At 36.0% G+C, this 16,725-nt stretch overlaps 1 protein-coding gene across 2 annotated transcripts in view; it reads left to right on the forward strand.

Moving 5' to 3' along the window:
* Nucleotides 1-16,725, forward strand: part of LOC148942498 (long-chain-fatty-acid--CoA ligase ACSBG2-like) — a 265,986-nt gene that overhangs the window by 333 nt on the left and 248,928 nt on the right. The window lies entirely within an intron of this gene.

Raw genomic sequence — 16,725 nt, forward strand, 5'->3', positions numbered from 1 at the left:
AGGCATAGTATTTATTAAATACGTAACCTAGGTACCTTTTTTTGCCCCTTAAACCCCCAAGAACTGAAGTTGAAATATTTTTCAAGGAGTGAGCTACACCTCACTAGACAGAGGAAACCTGTTTTTCATTAGGATCTTTGAGATTCTATATGCGGTTCTTGTCGCTTGTGTTCCTTCTAACCGATAAGTACCAGTCCTTTTTTTAGTTTTTAATGTACTTTTGATAAAAATTGACATTTGACTGGTCCTGTCAAAAATTTAATTTAAATTATAAGAGACTCCTAAACCGATTTTGCGCGTAAATTAAACGAATGTACATTATAATAAAAATAAAAATGTTTTAAAATTATTTTTTTATATGTAGCACAACTAAATGTCAAAGAAAATACTCAACTAAGTCCAAATAGTCTAAGTTTTACAAACTTTCCCTGACAGGGGGGGGGGGGCGGGAGCCAACTCACACCCTTTCAGATATCACTCTTTGTATCAAATATTTTTTTTTGCTCAGAATTGGAAGGCCATTTGCCCTTTATTGTAGACATCAACTTAAAACCTTACCCGGTAAATACAATTTTGAATAAAAGCAAAACTGTTTTAAAATTATTTGTTATGTGTATCACAACTAAATTTCTGCATTAGTGCTTTTTTAGAGGATACATGTAACATTTTTCCTTAAAACTTGATATTAATTATCAATTTACAACATAAGCGCATAAAATTTATTATTGTAAATGTATATCACAACTTCATTTCTGCAGTAGTGTTTTTCTATAGGATACATGTAATTTATTCCTTAAAACTTCATATTAATTGTCAATTTACTACATAGGCCCATAAACTTTTATCTTATTTTTTGTTGTTTCTTATATATGAAATTGCATTTATTTTTGATGTTCTTACTTTGACTACTGCATTAAAATAAATATATTTTAGCATCAAGGCACTTTTTTAGCAGTAAAAGAACTTTTTGACCAAAATTTAAGAGATTTTTTTTGCTAATCCTGTCAAAACTCTATTAGCATTTTTTTTTCAAATAAATTTCCTGTCTCTTACATATATTTTGTAATTTTTACTTCGAATATCACGCATAAGTATATTTTTTTTAGCATTTTTTTTAGCACTTTTCAGCAGTTAAAGAGCTTTTTGACTAGAATTTGGTACTTTTTGTAGGCTCTTTCAAAACTTCTCTTACATTTCTTTTCTTTTTAAAATGGATTTGTCTGTCCTTGCACCTTTTTTTTATCGTTTTTAGTTTGAATGCTGTTTATAAATAAACTTTTTTTTATCATTGCGGTCCTTCCTTAGTATTTAATATACATAAGAAAAAATTGGTACTTCTGAATGGCCCTGACAAAAATTTCAATTGTAAACGGGACTATCCTAAATATCGATTTTGTACGTTGATTATTCGTTGATTGTCTGTCCTTGCACCTTTTTTTTTATCGTTTTTAGTTTGAATGCTGCTTATAAATAAACTTTTTTTTATCATTGCGGTCCTTCCTTAGTAGTTAATATACATAAGAAAAAATTGGTACTTCTGAATGGCCCTGACAAAAATTTTAATTGTAAATGGGACTCTCCTAAATATCGATTTTGTACGTTGATTATTCAGAGCTCGGCTTATTGTCTCGGAATATTCTCCCTTGAAAATTTACTCCCAAAAAATACCCCTCCTCCCAGAGAATTCCCCTCCGAAAACTCCCCCCACTGCAAAAATTCCCCCCGATTCCACGCAAAATTGAGCAGCCACAGAGAAAGCCACAGAGAGCAGCCACAAATAACAATTATAAAAATGAGGAATATTTGAATATTCTGCCCATATTCCATATTATAGGCAAAATATGTGTGTAAAACAGGGGCCAGCAATCTAAGACCCGAGGATTATCGCGGGGTAACTCCAGGATTTTTTTTATATTTTGTAAGTAATAAAGTATTAAAGGGGATTGTAATCATTTCACACCTCGAGTCCATTGAACGAGGTAAATAAATAGCGGCATATCAGATACTTTGAAGTACCTGGCGCCGTGAATATTGGAATAAAAGTAAAAAAAAAAAAAAAAAGGCTTTATTTATTATTATTTACTAACACTGTTTTAAAATGAAATTATCACTGACCCAAAACGTTCTTTAATGCACACATTACGGTTGATTTTGACTCGGAGCCAAAAAATCCTGCGAACCCCTCATGTCCTATAGTATTTATTTTCACATTTATTTTAAAACTTTTTTTTTGTGTTTAAGGGGGTTGATTTTTTATTGCAAGGTAACATAAAGGTTAACACTGGTGCTGATGAGGTTACATCAACCCTAAAGGCAAACTTATTAGATGTTTCGAAGTTTTTGAACATAGATATGTCAACATTTTGATTCGATATCATAGGGGTTGGAGGAGGGCTAACACTGGAGCTAGATAAAGGTTAACACTGGAGCTGGTGAGGTTACATCAACCCTAAAGCCAAATTTATTAGATATTTCGAAGTTTTTGAACAAAATAGATATCTCAACATTTTGATTCGATATCATAGAGGTTGGAGGAGGGGCTGGAGGAAGGCCGGATAGCAGAAAAGAAACAGAGAAGAGGTTGTTCGCTATCCATTAGCTTTCGACCTTTAAAAAGGGGACAAGAATTTCCAATCAAATTAACCCCCTCAAAAGTTTCAAAGATAACCCTTTCTATTTAAAGTGGGTGGAAAAAAAGTTTTTTGGCATTTGTTTAGCCCTTTTTTGGGCTACATATTGAAAGGAAGCAATGCTTTTGTTTATTTTTTCGTTCTGCACTGGGGTCCCCTTAGTCCAAGGTTTCATATAAATTTCAGGCCAATCGAAAAATTCTGCCCCTTTTTCGGCCCCCCTTTATTAGAGGAGGAACGAATCCTTTAATTTTTTTTGTATTATTTGTATTTTTTGTATTTTTTTGTATTTGTATTAATTTTTTCTCGGCCTAAGGACTTACGGCTGTAAGCTCTAAATTGATCAAGGAAATGTAGTTACGCAGAAATACGAAAAAAGAAAAAATTTATAAAATTTTCAAAATAAACACACTAGGATATTCTACACCACACATTCTGTCTATGTTTTGAATATAGGTAGATTATTAAAAATTGATAATTTTGCTCACTAGTTTTATTTTTCATACTCTCTTTGTGGCAGCTCAATTTTACATGTGAGGAGAATTTTCCGGTAGGAATTTTTCAGGGGGAATTTTCCTCGAGAGGCAATTTTCCGTGGCGAATTTTCCTTGAAGGAAAGTTTCTGCAAGGGGAGTTTTCAATGGGTAAAATTTTCGGGTGGAATTTTCCGAGGGGGAATTTTCCAGGGGAATAAGCTATACCCCAAACTAACTATATATACGTTATTATAACGTATATTATAATACATATAAAAAATTTGAATCTGTTTTTTTTATATCCACCAGAACTACTCTATACTTCTTTTAATTAAAAAAAAAAACTTTTCCCCATAAGAAAGTTTTTTAAAGAAAAGTAAAGAACTACATTAAACTTTAGACAAGGGGGAAAAGAGCCATAGTAATTCAAGAGTAAAACGAACATAAGAAATCATTATCAATGAGTAATTGAAACAGAAAACGAACAAAAATTACATCAAAAATAAAGATAAGCTGAAAACGAACATTATAAAAGAAAATTATTTTATAAAAGAAAAAAACGTTAAAGTGTATTTTGTTTCTAGTAAAGTACAAATGACGTTCTGGTCTTTACGAGGCATAGCTCTTTACGCCCTGCTCCTCTTTATGGTAGTTTCAACATTTTATTTGAACGTAATCAGATTTGAAGAAAATAATAACGCTGCCTAAGTAAAGTGCTAAGTGCGTACGATGTAATTTTTTTTTCCAGACGTGAACAATGTCTAACTCACATACGGACCTATTGTTCAAAAACGTTTTGGGTGGATCTAAGACTCAACATGTTTAGCCCTTTCCTCAACACAAAATTCAAAGCCTCATCGACTCTCATCCTTCTCTCCCACTACCTGAAAGTTTTAACTCTATCCCCCGAGCCATTCTCGGGATGTTGCAGGCGTGGTATTTAGATAAACTTAATGCACATCGTTTTGAATTGACTTAGTTCTTTTCTCCCCTTAAGTCACAGATCCACTTGTCTGGCCTTTAGACTACTTCCTGAAAATTTTAACTACCCCAAGCTGTTCCTCAGGTGTAACAGATACGCCATTTTGATAACCTGGCAACACGTTGTGTCAACCGTTTTACCTTGCTACCTATCTGTGCATAGGTTATGCGTCCTGAAGGAGTTTATTTTGTAAGACTCTTTAGTGGACCAGATACAGAAACTGTTTAGACCCTTCCTCCTCCCCCAACACAGCATTTGATTTCCTTTGCTCCACCCTCCTCCTTCCGTTCCCCAGCAGTGCGTGAACGTATTAACTTCATCTTCAAAACTCTCCGGAGACATGATGATATGCTTTTTTGATGTCCTAGACACACATAGTTCCCCACAACTCCCTGAAAGTATCATTTTGATTCCCAAGCCATTCTCGAGATATTGTTGATAATTTCTAAACTTGGGTGCACATATCGTTCCTTGATTTATTCAGACACTTATGTCATTTCCAGGGTATACCCTTGCAAAAATCTTGGAATGTTGGCCTATCTTTGAGCAATGGGTAATCTACATAAAAAAAGGCAAGTGTTCTGGGTCTTTGGGGCTGATGTCAACCCCAGAAATTTATTTGTAGAATTTTGGACGTTTCTGAGCAAAATAACTATCTCAAAATTTTGATCCAGTATCTTGGGGCTAACAGAGGGGTGGGGATAGCAAAAAAGGACAATTGAGCTAAGCCGGCTGCTCTCTAATTACTTTAGGCCCTAAAAAGTCAACTATAACTTCCAATTTTCAATTGAATAAGCCCCCTCCCACGATTGTCCGGTGGACAGGAAAAAAGTTCATTAACGCTTCTGTCTCTTTGTCCAGTCCCGTTTTGGGTGAGCCAATATGTCTCTTTTTCTATTTTTGTTTCTGCGTTGGGGTTCCCTTAGCCTAAGGACTTGAGGATATATATTTCGGCTCTAGGCGTTTACCCCTCCCCACTGAAAATATACCCTGAGGGGGTATTTTTATTTTTAGTTTTGTTGAGTAGTTCTAAGGAAGGAAAAAAAGAGGAATTTACACACCATAAGTATTTTAAAAACTTAGAAAAAACAACCACAAATCCATTTTTGTTGAGGACTTCCAAGCGAAATTTTACAATTTTTTGCAGTAGCGGGGGCTAAATTAAAAAAAAGAAGAAGAAAAATTTAGGCAAAAAATCATCAAACTTAAGCTAAAAACATATGGCACCATAAAGTTTACGAAGGTATAGCTCTCCTTTGAAAGGATAGTTGGCTTTGGGAACCAACAAATTCTTATTGTTTAAGTTTTACGGACAAAAACGTTGTTAAGTTCTTCAGGTTTGTTTTCCTTATCTTCCAAGTGTAAAACTACCACAAACCACCATTAATAAACAAATGAAACCCATAAATGAACACGAATTACAATAGATAACCAAGTCAAACTCAAAACGAGCAGATTTGAAAAGGAATAGGGCTGCAACCCATATCTTCTCAAGACCAGAACATAATTGGCACTTTACTAAAAAATAAATAACCGTGGATTGTCGGTTTAATATACATATTCTGATATTTATTCCTTAAGTCTTATAACTTCTCTATTTATTAAAGTAAAAAAATTGAAAACATTTAAAATGTATTTTGTTTTCAGTAAAGTGCAAATTATGATCTGATTTTGAGAAGGCGCGGGGGTGGTCAGCCCTACTCATATTAATTTTTGCTCGTTTTCAGTTTGGCTCGCCTCATTACTTTTTTTTGACAAACCTATTTGCGGAAATTTTTTTTAAAATTAATATCTGTTCGTTTTTTATTGACATAATCTTTTTCATGGAAAAAAATATTTAGATATATATTTCTTTTCTATTAGACTCTATAGTTTTTTACTTTGAAGATTATTTAACTTTTTTCTGCTCATTTTTGGTTTTATGGTTTTGGTTTTTTTTTGGTTTAATGAAGCTCTTTATTTTTCTTTTAAAAACTTGTTCCGTATGTTTTCCATTAACAAATACTAATCTGTAAGTAATTAAATAAAAAAAAACAAGTTTTTCAACTGAAAGTAAGGAACAACATCAAACCTTAAAACAAACAGAAATTATTACGTGCATGTTTGACTTGACTTGACTTGCTTTATTTACTACTAATTACAAAATAAACTATATACAAGCAACCGCCCGGGGAAGGCTCAAAAAGCCTGATGAAAGACGGCTGCAATCCTCTAATTCTCAACCTTTTAAAAATTTCATTAAAAAAAAGACCTGGACACTCTCAATTAAATATTAATACCAAAAACTATGAAAAAAAAACTAAGACATTAATAATAATAATGACAATAATAATAAAGTACTTCTCCTCTCCCAATAAATGTTTTTTTATTTTTACTTTAAAGGACCCAATGTGTTCAGCTTCCCGAACGCCAATTGGGATATCATTCCAAATAGCCGGAGCCAAATTCCGAATTCCGAAACCTGCACGTGTGGTGTCTCGATACTCAACCGTAAAATTTTCCGCCTCTCTAGTCGCATATCTGTGGATTGAACTATTTACGAGAAAAAATTTGTAAAAACTGGAGGACATACATCATTCCAACATCTATAGGCAAAAATAGCAGCTTGGTAATCGCAAATCTGACCAATGTTAAGCACTCTTAATTTTTTAAAACCTGACGCGGTATCGTTCACATTTTCTATATAATTCCCAAGAAATTTGAAATTTTGAAATTTGAAATTTGCATAAAAATTGCTAGACCAAATGACACAACCATAAGAAATATAAGGCGCAACAATACTATGATACAATAATAAAAGAACCGATAATGGTAAAAAATGCTTCAAACGACGCAAAATTCCCAGACCTCTGGCAACTTTAGCTGCAACAAGATCACATGGTGCTTCCAAGACAAATTACAATCAAGCTGGAAGCCCAAATAACGCACCTCATGCACCTGTGACAAAGAATTAGGCTACCATTAAAAAATATCTCTCCATCAACACTCAGAGGCTTACCAACTCTCCTAAAAATCATAAAATTAGTTTTTTTAACATTCACTGACAAAAGGCTAAAACTTGTAAATACATAAAATGACTTTAAAACCCTGTTTACTTTCAACAATAGATCATCAATCATTGGACTGGACATAGTTAAAGCAGTATCATCCGCGAAAGTCGTGATAAAAGACTCTGGTAAGTAAAAACGCATTGAATCAACATACATAAGGTACAGAAGTGGTCCCAAGACAGATCCCTGAGGTACACCACACTTCACTTGATAGGGAGAAGAAAATGCATCATTTAAAACAACTTGAATAGATCTTCCACTTAAAAAACTATCAAACCATTTCAGATAATTACCACGAACTCTAAGGGACTGTAGACATTTGAGTAAAATTTTAAAATCCACTGTACCAAACGCCTTTCTAAAATCAATAAAAACAGTCAAAGGGATTTCACCACGTTCAAAGCATCTATTTACAATATCACAGAGAGAATGAACGACGTCCGACGTCAAGTGACCTTTCCTAAAGCCGAACTGAGTTTCACTTAACATCCCTGTTTTCGTAAGGTAATCATATAGCCTTTTATGCACAATTTTTTCAAATATTTTTGAAAACAGGGGAAGGATTGATATAGGTCTATAATTTTCGATATCTAGTTTAGACCCACCTTTATGGAGAGGAATGACTTTTGCCCTTTTAAGCGCATAAGGGAAGACCCCAGTTTCCAGGGAAAGATTGATTATGTGGGCGAGACATGGTATTAAATAACACATCACTGATTTAAAAGTCCTCAAGTTAATTATATCTGTGCATGCTGAATAGGATTTGATTGTTTTCACAACCTTCAGAATTTCATCTCCAGTACACGGTTGAAATTCAATTTTCTTTTCAATTCCTCTTTCATCCAAAAATTCTTCCTCCAAGGACTCATTATTAAAATTCTCTCCCCCCTCCGCCTGCACATTTTGACCAATACTTGAAAAGAACTCAGCAAATTTATTAGTAATAATCGTTTCATCACTCACTGCTTCTCCTTGAATCAGCAGCGAATTGGGTGGAGCTTCTTTCCTCTTTCTTAGTAGGCCATTTATAAACTTTCAAATTCCTCTCACATTATCCTTATTTAAACTCAGTTAGTTAGAAAAATATTCTTTTTTAGCTTTCCTTCTCATTAGAGTTCACTTTATTGCGTATTATTTTAAACTCTTCCAATTTCTTGACACACTTACTATTTAAATAATCTGCATACACTTGATTTCTTAAATCTGACGCTTCAAGAATTTCTGTAGTTATCCAAGGCTTCCTGGGTTGATCCTTATGCGGTTTCACAAATTTAACTGGGCAAGTCTTGCCATATATTGGCTGTATGATCCCCATCATGCAATCAAATGCCCCAGAAGCGTCATCTTTTATCTCCAAAATCTCGCCAAGATCAGTGCTTCTTAACTCATCACCAAACCTCTGTAAGTTCTCTTTTTTTAACGACCGAGTCTTCACTTTTTTTATTTCATTTCTTTTTATGCGGACACAAGGTACCATTCCGAGAACTGGAAAATGGTCAGAACAAGGGTACAGAACCACATCAGCATAACTACGGTCCAGATACTTCGAACTAACAAAAATATTGTCAATGAGAGTAGCTGAATGACTCGTAACCCGTGTTGGAATATTAGCTAGGGGAAAAAGATCATTAACAACCATCAAATTAAAAAAATCAAGATTCAATCCATTCAGCGATAGCAGATCAAAGTTAAAATCACCCATACAAATAAAATCTAAACCTGTCCGAGACACCGCACGCGTAAGTTGATCAAATCCACGATCAAAATCTTCCCAGCTTGCGCTCGGGGGCTTATACACAATACTAATCAAAAATTTACTACTACCCAAATTTAAATCTACACTAAAACTTTCAAACTTACCCGCTATCCAAACATCAATATCATTTCTTACTTGGTATGCCAATGACTTTGAAATCAAACACGCAATTCCCCCTCTGTGAAGTGACGTCCGGTTTTTAGCCTCCAAATTATAATCTGGAAAAGAATACAGCGAGAAAGAATGTTCCTGACTAAAAAAACTTTGAGATATACCAATAAAACTAATTTTTCCTTGAGAATCAGAAAGTAATTGCAACACATCCTCATAACCAGTAGTGAGGTGACAATTCCAGGCACATAAACGCAACGAATCTGCTTCCCCGGGGTCTAACTTCGATCTTTGGACATAAGCACTATTTTTTAACGGTTGAAATCTAACTTGGTTCATATACGGTTCAGCATCTCTTGCTATTGGTGCCGATAAAACCTCTTCTAGACGAAAAGGTCGGCTCATTAAATCATCAAGTGAAGAACCAACGAAAGTAAATAAATAAACATATAAAATATCTCTCTAAATTAAAAAAAAAAGTAAGAAATAAAAAATAAGAGACCAAGACATTTTTTTTTTGCAAATAATAATCGAAAGACTAAAACCAAAAACGAAACAAAACAGATCCCTCAAAAGAAAAGGAAAAGCAATAACAAAATAAACGGGAGACAAAAACAGTTTATGCGAATAATATTAAGAATTAAAAAATCGCAAAAAATAAATAGAAAGAAAAAAGGCAACAAAGCTGTACAGAGAAGAAAAAACGACAGAAAACAACACAAATACGAATTCAAACGCATTCAGCAAGAGATCTTATTTTCCGGGCAGACGGTTCACCAGGTAGCTTCACTAGTATGTTGCCCCGGTCGGTCCATACATTTTAACACCAAAGCCATCTCTTGCGGTATTTAGCAGGTTGCGACGTCGCTTTGTAAGGGATTCCGACACAAAGATTCCAGACCCAGCTAGTTTAGACTTCTGTAAGAACACTTTTCGAGCAACTTCTTTACTAACAAATTGCACTAAAACTGGGGCAGCTTTGTCACTGGTGGTATGAGGCCCATTCATTCTAAACCGGAAAACACTTGATAATTCACCAGAAGATATACCAGTAACACCCATCCGTGTCGAAAGGACACTGAGCATAGTCGTTTTAAGGTCAACTCCTGGCTTTTGCTTCAGACCGTTGAAAACAAGACTGTCCAACATATTTTCTTAATTATATGTAATAATCGATATCATATAATAATCGTCTTATGTTATAATTAATTAAAAAAACTTTTTCCACAAAATAAGTTTTTAAAATAAAAATTAAAGAACCCCATTAAACAAAAAATGAGCAAAAACAAAATCAAATAATCTACAAAGCGTGAAACTACCACAAATCAGCATCGATAAATAAATGAAACACAAAACGAACAGAAATTACAATAAATAACCGAGTCAAACTCAAAACGAGCAGAAATTAACATAAGTTGGGCGCCAAACCCCTATGCCTTCCCAAGGCCAGAACAATATTTGCACTTTACTGAAAAAATACAAATGAATGTGCATTGTCAGTTTAATATGCATATACTGATATTTAGTAATCAAAATGTAAATATTATTTGATTTATTAAAGTTATAAAAGTAAAAACATTTATATTTTTTCAGTAAAGTGCAAATATTGTTCTGGCCTTAGAAAGGTATAGGGGTTTTGCGCCCAACTTATGTTAATTTCTGCTTGTTTTGAGTTTCACTCGGTTATTTATTTTACTTTCTATTCGTTTTGGGTTTCATTTATTTAATCATGCTGATTTGTGGTAGTTTCACGCTTGGTAGATTATTTGTTTTTATTTTTGCTCATTTTTATTTAATGGAGTCCTTTACTTTTCTTTGAAAAACTTATTTTGTCGAAAAAGTTCTTTTAATTAATTTCTGTTCGTTTTATATTGACATAGTTTTTTAAAGGAAAAAGATAATAACACTTTAAATATTTTCGTTTTTTAAGACTCTATAGTTTTTCCTGCTATTTGTATGCTGGAGAAAAATTTTCAGCAATTTTCAACCACATACACCCTTATAAAAAGCTGGACACAGATAGTACTGTTTAACTTAGTGTCATACCTCCTCTAGTTGACCTGAAATGGAAAACTTGATACCATTCGCAAAAAAATCTGTTTACTTTCTTTGATAGCTTGGATACACTTACGCTATTTTGATTTGGCAAGGGTTGTAAGTTATGCCCTGGGGGCATAACTTTTTAATGAAAGGCAACTAGCCCCCCCCCCACGCCCATCATTCCCCCAAACATGGCTATCTCAAAATTGGCCATGGCTATCTCAAAATTTTTATTAGATATGTTTGGGGAAATGATGGGCGTGGAGGGGCTCGTTGCCCTCCAATCACTTTCGACTATTAGAAAGGGTAGTAGCCCTTTGAATTTCCAAACGAATGAGTTCTACGACAACGCCTTCTAAAATGTTTTTACTTTTATAACTTTAATAAAACAAATACTATTAACATTTTGATTACTAAATTTGTATTTTTTCAGTAAAGTGCAAATTTTGTTCTGGTCTTGGGAAAGCATAGGGGTTTTGCGCCCAACTTATGTTAATTTCTGCTCGTTTTGAGTTTGACTCGGTTATTTTTTGTAATTTCTGTTCGTTTTGGGTTTCATTTATTTATCGATGCTGATTTGTGGTAGTTTCACGCTTGGTAGATTATTTGATTTTATTTTTGCTCATTTTTTGTTTAATGGAGTTCTTTAATTTTCTTTGAAAAACTTATTTTGGGGGAAAAGTTTTTTAAATTAATCATCCTTAAAGACCTAATATCCAAAACTTTCAACTACGCTGAATAAAATGGCTATCTAAAAATTGTGATTGGATGTGTTTGGGGGAATGATGGGCCTAGGGCGGGGGGGCTAGTTGCCTTCCTATCCCTTTCGACTATTAAAAAGGGCACTAGCCCTTTGAATTTCCAATCGAATGAGCTCTTTTGAAGTTTCTACGACAAAGCGTTCTATAAAAACCTTATATGCCCCAAGGACATAACTTAAAACCCTTGCCCTGAGGGTTGTGGGGGAGTATCCTCCTCAAAATATATTTTCTCTCTGGAAATCACTTACGCTGAACAAAATGGCTATCTAAAAATTTCTATTGGGTGTATTTGGGGGAATGATGGGCGTGGGGAGGCTAGTTCCCATCCAATCACTTCTGACTATTGAAGAGGGCACTAGCCCTTTGAATTTTCAATCAAATCAACCTGCTTTGAAGTTTCTATGACAACACCTTCTATAAAAACCTTATATGCCCCCAGGGCATAGCCTAAAACCCTTGCCATGAAAGCTCTGGGGGAGTATCCTCCTCAAAAGCATATTTTATATCTGGAAATCAACTACACTCAACAAAATGGCCATCTCAAAATTTTGATTGGATGTATTTGGAGAAATGAGGGGCGGGGAGCGGGGGGGGGGCTAGTTGCCCTCCAATAACTTTCGACTATTAAAGACGGCACTAGCCCTTTGAATTTCCAATCGAATGAGCCTTTTTTAAAGTTTCTACGACAACGCCTTTTATAAAAACCTTATATACCCCCAGGGCATAACTTAAAACTCTTCCCCTGAGGGTTGTAGAGGAGTGTCCTCCTCAAGAACCTATTTTCTATCTGGAAATCAGCTACGCTGAACAAAATGGCTAACTCAAAATTTTGATTGGATGTGTTTGGGAGAATGATGGGCATGGCGGGGCTAGTTGCCCTCCAATCACTTTCGACTATTAAAAAGGTCGAATTTCCAATCGAATGAGCCAGTTTTGAAGTTTCTACGACAACGCCTTCTACCATAAACCTTATATGCCCCCAGGGCATAACTTAAAACCCTTTTAGTGAGGGTTGTGGGGGAGTGCCCACCTCAAAAACATATTTTCTATCTGTGAATCAACTACGATGAACAAAATGGCTATCTCAAAACTTGATGGAATGTGTTTTGGGAAATGATGGGCATGAGAGGGGGGGCTAGTTGCCCTCCAATCACTTTTGACCATTAAAAAGGGCACTAGCCACTCCAATTTCCAATCAAATGAGCCCTTTTCGAAGTTTCTATGACAACTGCTTCGATACAAAGTGCTGGATATGGAGGAAAAAAACAACATTTTTTTGTATATATTGATTGGATGTGTTTGGAGAAAAGATGGGCGTGAGAGGGGGTTTAGATGCCTTCAAATCACTTTTGACTATTAAAAAGGGCACTAGCCCTTCGAGTTTCCAATCGAATGAGCCTGTTTTGAAGTTTCTACGACAACACCTTCTATAAAAACCCAATATGCCCCAAGGGCATAACGTAACACCCTTGCCCAGAGGGTTGTGAGGGAGTGTCCTCCTCAAAAACATTTTTTTTTTTATCTAGAAATCCACTACGCTGCACAAAATGGCTATCTAAAATATTGATTGGATGTGTTTGGAGAAAAGATTGGCGTGAGAGGGGGGTTAGTTGCCTTCAAATCACTTTCGAGTATTAAAAAGGGCCCTTTGACATTCCAATCGAATGAGCCCTTTTTCAAGTTTCTACGACAAAGATTCCAATAAAAACCTTATATAACCCCAGGGCATAGCTTACAACCCTTGCCCTGAAAACTGTGGGGGGAGTGTCCTGCTCAAAGGTATAATTCCCTGAACTTTGAACTGCGTGGAACAAAATCACTATCTCAAAATCTTTATTGGATGTTTTTGGGGAAATGGTGGGCGTGGAAGGGGTGTTAGTTGTTTTCCAATCACTTTTGACTATTAAAAAGGGCACTAGCCATTTCAATTTCCAATCGAATGAGCCCTTTTGTAAAGTTTCTACGACAAAAAGTTATATAAAAACCTTATATGCCCCCTGGGCTTAATTTACAACCCTTGCCCTGAGGGCTGTGGGGGGTTGTCATCCTCAAAGACCTAATTTCCAGATCTTAAGACTGCGTTGAATAAAATGGCTATCTTGCAGCTTTGATAGATGTATTTAGAGACAAGGTTGGTTTGCCAGGCGGGCTAATTTCCCTCTAATCAATTTCGACTATTAAAAAGGGCACTTGGCCTGTGAATTTCCAATCGATTGAGCCTTTTTTAAAGTTTTTACGACAACGCCTTCTATAAAAACCTTATATGCCCCCAGGGCATAACTTACAACCCTTGCCCTAAGGGGGACAGTCCTTAAAAACATAATTTCTATCTGGAAATCAACTACGCTGAACAAATTGGCTATCTTAAAATTTTCAATGGATTTGTTTCGGGAAATGGTGGGCGTGGAAGGGGTGTTAGTCAACTTCCAATCACTTTCGACTATTAAAAAGGGCACAAGTCGCTCCAATTTCCAATTGAATCAGCGCTTTTCGAAGTTTCTACGAAAACTTCTTCGATACGAAGTGCTCTGCTCTAAAGGAAAAAATTAATAAATAATACATTGTGCCAACATCGTTCTTATATGCCCCTAGGGCATAACTTTAAACCCTTGCTCTGAGGACTGTGGGGGAGTGTCCTCCTCTTTACTTAGTCCCCGTTTCTTGATTTCTTCTCGAGTGTCCCCGTTCTTTACTTAGGCAGCGCTGTCGCGCTGCCTATGATTTATGCAACAACTTTCTATACAAACTTTATAAGCCCCCAGGGCATAACTTACAACCCTTGCATTGAAGGTTCTAAGAGTATCATCATCCTAAGAGACCTACTTTCCATACCTTTTAATTACGCTGATAAAAATTTATATCTCAAAATTTTTATTGGATGTATTTCGGAAAATGGAGGGTATGAAAAGGGCGTTAGTCACTATTCAATCACTTTAAACTAATAATAAAGGCACTAACCCTTTCAATTTCCAATTGAATGAGCCTGTTTTGAAGTTTCTACGACAGCGCTTTCAATAAAAACTTTATATGCCCCAGGGCATAACTTACAACCCTTGCACTAAGGGCTCTGAGGGGGTTATCATCCTAAAAGACCTAGTTTCCAGAACTTTCAACTACGTTGAACAAAATGCATATCTCAAAATTTTTATTCGATGTGTTTGGGAAAATGGTGGGCGTGAGAGGGGCTTTAGTCGCTATCCAATCACTTTCAACTATTAAAAAAGGCACTAGCCCTTTCAATTTCCAGTTGAATGAGGCCTTTTAAAGTTTCTTCGACAACGCTTTGAATAAAAACTTTATAGTCCCCCAGGGCTTAACTTATAACCCTTGCCCTAAGGGCTGTTGGGGGAGGGGTTGTCATCCTTAAAGTCCTAATTTCCAAAACGTTCAACTGCGTTGATTAAAATGGCTATCTAAAAACTTTGATTGAATGTGTTTGGGGAAAAGGTGGGCGTGAGACGGGAGGAGGGTTAGTTGCGCTCAAATCACTTTCGACTATCAAAAAGGGTACTAGCCCTTTTAATTAAAAATCGAATGAGCCCTTTTTCAAGTTTCAACGACAAAGGTTTCAATAAAAACCTCATATACCCCCAGGGTATAACTTATAATCCTTGCCCTGAGGGTTGTGGGGGAGTGTCCTCCTCAAAAATATGTTTTCTGTCTGGAAATCAACTACGCTGAACAAAATGGCTATCTCAAAATTTTGATTGGATGTGTTTCGGGAAATGATGAGCGTGGGGGGGGGGCTACTTGCCCTCCAATCACTTTTGACTATTAAAAAGGGCACTAGCTCTTTGAATTTCCAATCGCATGAGCATTTTTTGAAGTTTCTACGACATCGCCTTCTATAAAAACCTTATATGCCCCCAGGGCATAACTTAAAACCCTTGCCATGAGGGTTGTGGGGGAGTCTCCTCCTCAAAAACAAAATTTCTATCCGAAAATCAACTACGCTGAACAAAATGACTATCTCAAAATTTTGATTCGATGTGTTTGGGGAATGATGGGTGTGGGGGGGAGGGGCTAGTTGCCCTCCAATTACTTTCGACAATTAAAAAGGGTACTAGCCCTTTGAGTTTCCAATTAAATGATCCTGTTTTGAAGTTTCTACGACAACGCCTTCTATAAAAACCTTATATGCCCCTAGGTCATAGCTCAAAATTGTTGCCCTGCGGGTTGTGGGGGAATGTCCTTCTCGAAAAAATCGTTTCTATCAGAAAATAAACTACGCTGAACAAAATGACTATCTAAAAATTTTGATTGGGTGTGTTTCGGGGTATGATGGGCGTGGGGGGGGGCTAGTTGCCCTCCAATCCCTTTTGAGTATTAAAAAGGGCACTAGCCACTCCAATTTCCAATCAAATGAGCCCTTTTTGAAGTTTCTACAACAACTCCTTCGATACGAAGTGCCCGGGTATGGAGAAAAAAAAACAAAACACATTGGGCCCATATCGTTCTTTACTTAGGCAGCGCTAGCGCGCTGCCTATGAAAATGTCAAGCCTTCCAATTACTTTTGACTATTAAAAAGGGCACTAGGCCTTTCGATTTCCAATCGAATGAGCCCTTTAAGAGTGTCTGCGACAATACTTCCTATAAACACCTTATATGCCCCCAGGGTATAAATTACAACTCTTACCCTAAGGGCTGTGAGGGTGGTTGTCATCCTCTAAGACCTAATTTCCAGAACTTTCAACTACGTTACATAAAATGGCTATCTCAAAATTTTGATTGGATGTGTCTGCAAGAATGGTGGGCCTGAGAGGGGCACTAGTCTTTTTCCGATCACTTTCAACTGTTAAAAAAGGCACTAGCCCTTTCAATTTCCAATGAAATGAGCACTTTTGAAGTTTCTACGACAATACTTTCAATAAAAACCTTATATACCCCCAGGGGATAACTTACAACCCTCACCCTGAGG

Source organism: Artemia sp. Qi Xiang Cuo, chromosome 16 (assembly GCF_049724085.1).
Source record: "Artemia sp. Qi Xiang Cuo chromosome 16, ASM4972408v1, whole genome shotgun sequence".
In the NCBI taxonomy this organism is placed as follows: Eukaryota; Metazoa; Arthropoda; class Branchiopoda; order Anostraca; family Artemiidae; genus Artemia; species Artemia sp. Qi Xiang Cuo.